Below are 5,492 nucleotides of genomic sequence, written 5' to 3'. Positions count from 1 at the left end.
TATTGCTTTTGGTTGTGTAATTTTTTGGTGAAGGTCTGTAATTTTTTTTTTTGCTTATTTTCCGAATTTCTGTAATTTTAGTTGCCTGATTGAAGAAGCTGTAATTATTTAGGGGAGAATATCCTTATATAAAGGACTGTACTGGGCCACAAGTGTACTTGTGGACTTGATGATTTTTGGGGGGAAACTCTTAAACACACCGTTTGGTGAAGTTTTTAAAAATTTGTAATTTTTGGTGGGAATTGTAGTCCCTAATGATTTTGTTAATACCAACGGTTTTTGCACTAATAAAGCAGATTTTTTGTAAAGTACTTGTCCTTTTATTATTTGTTTAATTTTTCCTTAAAACTTGTGCATAAAGCATAAGTGTAACGTCAAGTTGAATGGAGGGAGTATAAATTACTAACACTGTTTTAAATTACATATGATATGTCGCAAGATAAAAATAATGGAACACAAAATGAGACATAAAATTTGGGCATACACAATTCTCATTTAAGATAAGCACTACCGTCTTAAGCCAAATACATACCACATCACCCCACTTATTGTCTAGGAAATACCAAAAATTTTGGTGATAGTATTTTACCCGCCTTAAGCTTAAAACGGATAGTATCGATCTTAAGTAAGACTTACTATTGGACATATAATTTGAACTCATTGGCGAACCTATTTGAGATTGAGTCGTTAAATTAGTCTGTTGATGGCAATGAGGTACTTGTACTCCGTGAAATTTTTTGTTGTACACCGAAAATCATTACTCCTCTGGACAGTGATATGTTTACACTGCCGTTATTTTGTGAGAGGGAAAAAAAAGATGTAAACATATCACTGGGACGGAGTGAGTAGAAAGTAACGTGATTTCACTAGAAGAAATACAATATTGGTACTGCAAATAATATGAATACAATGTTTCAATTTGATGAATATGATGTTTTAATTTGAGGAACACAACATATATTGTTAAAAAGGATGCAATAATGTCCAACTAAAAAATGAAAATTTTGAAAGATTTTAGGTAAAATTTTAGGGTTTTTTGTCAGAAACTACCTTTTATTTAGGGTCATTTATGAACAACTACCTTTCATTTTATTTTTGGCTTTCAACTACCTTTCATTTCTTCATTTTGCGAAAGACTACCAAAAATCCACTTCCGGCAAAAAAAAGTCAACTTTGGCATTGACTTACCATTTCATGTTGAATCTAACTCTTTACTTCATAACTCTAATAATCGATGATAAAGATTGATTAAACTCAACATTAATCACCTCAATTTGTATATCTCTTACCCGAAGCAATGTCCTAATCACTGAAACAAAATCATCATTGATATTAATCTTAACATGGTAAATAATTCTTCAACAGTAATGATCTATTATGACCTTGTTGGCAAAATTAACTCCTAGTGTTAACTATTCGGAAAAAAAAAACATGGATTCATTCTTAGGATCACTTGTGTGCTACTATCTCATTAGTTATTTTATACCCATCATCTTACCATAAAGAGAGAAAGAAGGTACTTTAATATGACTTAGATGGACAGTAGATTGATGAATCATGAGTAGTCTATAAAGTTGTTGAAATGTAAGGGTGAATGTGAAAGTGGTAGTAAAGGTGACGACGGAGATGGAGATGGAGATGGAGATGGTTGATGCGTTGGTATTGCTTTGAACAAACTTTTGATAAGGTGTTGAGCATGGAGAGAAGCTTTTTCGGATTTTGTTGGGTGAACAAACGGAGAAATATAAGTTATATGTGTGAAAAAAGGAGAAAAGAGGAAGTCAACACCGGAAAGTTGACTTTTTTTCACCGGAAGTGGATTTTTGGTAGTCTTTCGCAAAATGAAGAAATGAAAGGTAGTTGAAAGCCAAAAATAAAATGAAAGGTAGTTATTCACAAATGACCCTAAATAAAAGGTAGTTTCTGACAAAAAAACCAAAATTTTATAATATTTTCCCAATTACTATAATAAATTACTAATTCGCCCTTGCATAAATTTTTTATCCCTCCTAACTGCAATTTATGGTTACGCGTTGGTGATATACAACAAAAAGTATCAACCATACTCGTCAAGACTTAATACTCACAAATAGGATCCTACATCGTGTTGTACAGTAGCATTGTACAACAGACTCATATACTATATATATCTATCTAAGCCAAATAAAAATAAAAATAAATCCTACGCATCTTCTTTTTCCCTAATTCTGATTTCTCTTCAGTCGACAAACACCTCTTCCTTCTCTTCTCTAAATTTCTCTTATACGACAGTCGACAAATCTCTTTTCTTCATAATTTTGATTCTAAAATGGTGAAAGGGAAGCAATTTACATCATCATCGAGGAAAAACGCATCTAACAATATTTCGTGAACGAGAAGCAATTTATATCATCATCAGGAAGGGAAAATGCATCTAACAATACTTTGAGGTAAATTTCTACAACAATCATACGAACTATTATTAAAAGAATACGAACTAAAAAATACGAGCACCTAAGAATATGAGCTATTAAGATAAGAATATGAGCTAATGTAAAAAGAATACGAGCTTAAAAGGATCACGAACTTAAAAAGACGAGCACATAAGCATACGAGCTATTAAGATAAGAATACGAGCTAAAGTAAAAAGAACACGAGCTTAAAAATACGAGCACATAAGATTACGAGCTATTAAGATGAGAATACGAGCTAATGTAAAAAGAATACGAGCTTAAAATGATCATGAGCTTTAAAATACGAGCACATAAAAATACGAGATATTCAGATAAGAATACGAGCTAATGTAAAAATAATACGAACTTCAACTATTTTCATGCATTATAAATTTTGGTTAAAAAAATTCTTTCAAGATGATGCTCAGTTCCGCATAATCAATTAATTATAATAATTTAAGGGAGAAGATGATTCATTAACTGGATGATGGAGGAAGATGAAGAAAAGTTAGAAAAATATGGAAACAGACAGAGAGAAAATGAGGATTAGATTGAAAATTGAATTACGTTACCTTTTTTTTTTTGCAAAAATATTTGAAAAAAAGACTAAAATAAACTTGGATGTACAATGTAGTCTTGGAACTGCTTAATACTCGGAGTGGTTCTCAGAAAAGTAGTTTAATGGAACAGCCAAACTCGTTAAGACTCTTCCTCTGAACATTTGGAACATTTGCATCTAAAGCCATAATCAGCCAGTGATCTCTGCCTTTCTTCGTATGACAATTCCTCATTGATATACGAGACAGTCAATTAAAAATGATCTGATACAAACACATCTTTACATTTAGATGCTCTCGTCTGAAATATTTCCGTGAAAATGGTTCACTAAATTAAATAGGTAAATTATGTCCTTAATATTGCTAGACTGTTATATTACCTCCTCTCCCCTTTGAATGTCACACGCACTGCCACGATTGTTGCCTGCCCATCCTTGTCCTTCATACAAAACAGAAAAAATGAGTTAGAATGAGGTGATTTAAATTTTCGAACAATCAAGGATTCAACACAAATTTAGGTAGACATTTGTCGAAAACCGGGATCTTCTTCACTTCTATGCATGATAATAAATCTAAACCGCAACAAAGCCTGCTTTGTAAGGATTAAGGTCATTCTGACTGCATTTTAAGCATTGATCGCATCTATGGTGCAAAAATTAGAAATCAAATTCCGTGATCAAGCGTGAAACTGATATTTAATACTCCCTCCCATTCAAAGTAGGAAACATAACATTTCATGGCAGTAGGGTCAAATATGACGGCAGATTTCCACCTAAAGAGGGAAGCTGTGATGCTTGGGAGCAACGAAGATGTGGGAGAAGAGAGAAGAGAGAAGAAGAGCGTTGGGAATGGTGGTGGTAGGTGGTCGTGGTTAGCGTTGTGGTGGTGATAGATTTTGGGTCAATGAGTTGGCTGGTGGTTGTAGTTGTTGGGATGGTTGTGGAAGAGGGTAGATCAGGGTATAATGAAGGAAGTAGAAAGTCGAAAAAGCAACTGAAATTTTGAAACCGGCTTCGAATCTGTTTAAAGTGATGAAAAAACGGGTTGGATCCAGTTCAGGAAAATCATGATTTTAGAAATCATGTTAGGTCATCTGTTAGGTAACACTGTCATTTCAAGAAATGATATGAATCCAGTAACTGAGATGAAAATGCAAAATAGTATGAATCCAAAGAATGGGAGGGAGTACCATGCTTTGCATTTCTAACTTCTAAGACCTACAAGAAAGGAATCATCCTCACTATCAGAGAAAATCAACTAACTTAAGAAGTAAAACTTTTTTTTTGTCAACTTTTCCCACGATCATATTCGGCTGAACCCCTTTGATATAAGACTGAGATAAGCGTCAATGACGTTGAACATTTCCCGTGTACGTTTCCAATATTCATTCGTGGAAAGAGGAGTCAAAGCGATGTCAAAACTACAGGAAGAATATAATCCAGCCAATCTAGAAACAAGAGATTTACTGTACATACTTCATCTCTCTTGAATGCTTTTGCATTTGGACAACATGAATGATTCATACAACTTTGCAACGGAAAGAAAGCAGTGCCTACAATAAGAAAAACATAATATATTAGTTCTTGTTAAGACGAAACAGATGTTTCATCAAATGAAGTGAAAAATTATAGTAGAAAGTTACTGTTGCAAGAGTCTATGGGATATTTTCGAGAAAAGGTTCTATGAAGTCAACAACAGACTCTTTAAATACTTGAGCTAAAAGAAAAGATAGTACTCGTATGTAATATACAGCGCATAATCCAAACCCATATCCATAAAGTTGTATGACAAAGACATGATCAAATATCCAATTAACTACTACACGTGCAATTAAAATACAAAAAACGCCATACCTTGACAACAAATAGAGTAGTCATCACCAAGAGCATTCAATATAGGTCGGGTTACTGCTTCAGCCTTTTTCTGCACAAAATCAGGAAAACATATCGTGACATTCATGGTGACCACAGAACAGGAAGATTTCTAGTTACTAGTCAAAAGCAAGATCCGGACCTTTTCAGTGCCTGGAAGATCATCAATATAGAGAAAATATTCTAAGTATTGATGGGAGAATGAGATATAATGAATTGGAAGGAGAACAAATAACCCCTAAACTATGAAGAAAAAAAATCTGAGAAGGGAAAATTTACAGCAGATAATGCTTACTCAGCCATAGTCATGAGGGAATTGCCGAGATCAATTTAAAACGATATACTATTGTGTATGATGTTTCGAGATGATTGTTGGAAATTATCTCATGTTCGGTAACCCTGCTTAATATGACACAGGTATAATGTTTTATTACAAAAAAAAAAAACTAATTATAACTTCAGTACCTTTTTGTAAGGACCAAGTAATGTTAAGTGGATCTACAAGGTCATACGAATCAAGTGTTCCTTATTATAGAGACTAATTATAACTTTGTTCTTGATTCCTACGTGTGGATACTGCTAGAGAGTGTTTGTTCATGAGATTCACCCACTATTCTGGAGCTGCTTTGTTG

General features: G+C 33.6%; 1 long non-coding RNA gene across 1 annotated transcript; it reads right to left on the bottom strand.

Annotated features, from left to right (window-relative positions):
- Positions 1-3,371: 3,371 nt before the first annotated feature.
- LOC141627256 (uncharacterized) lies at positions 3,372-4,929 on the bottom strand. The gene is made up of 3 exons (XR_012536818.1): positions 4,843-4,929; positions 4,465-4,541; positions 3,372-3,428 (listed from the first exon to the last, which is right to left on the bottom strand). It is a non-coding gene; the product is annotated as an uncharacterized LOC141627256 (long non-coding RNA).
- Positions 4,930-5,492: the final 563 nt, after the last annotated feature.

The sequence above is a fragment of the Silene latifolia genome, chromosome Y (genome assembly GCF_048544455.1).
Source record: "Silene latifolia isolate original U9 population chromosome Y, ASM4854445v1, whole genome shotgun sequence".
Lineage (NCBI taxonomy): Eukaryota > Viridiplantae > Streptophyta > Magnoliopsida > Caryophyllales > Caryophyllaceae > Silene > Silene latifolia.
The sequence above is the reverse complement of the archived record's forward strand: the minus strand, read 5'-3'. Positions and strand labels throughout refer to the sequence as shown.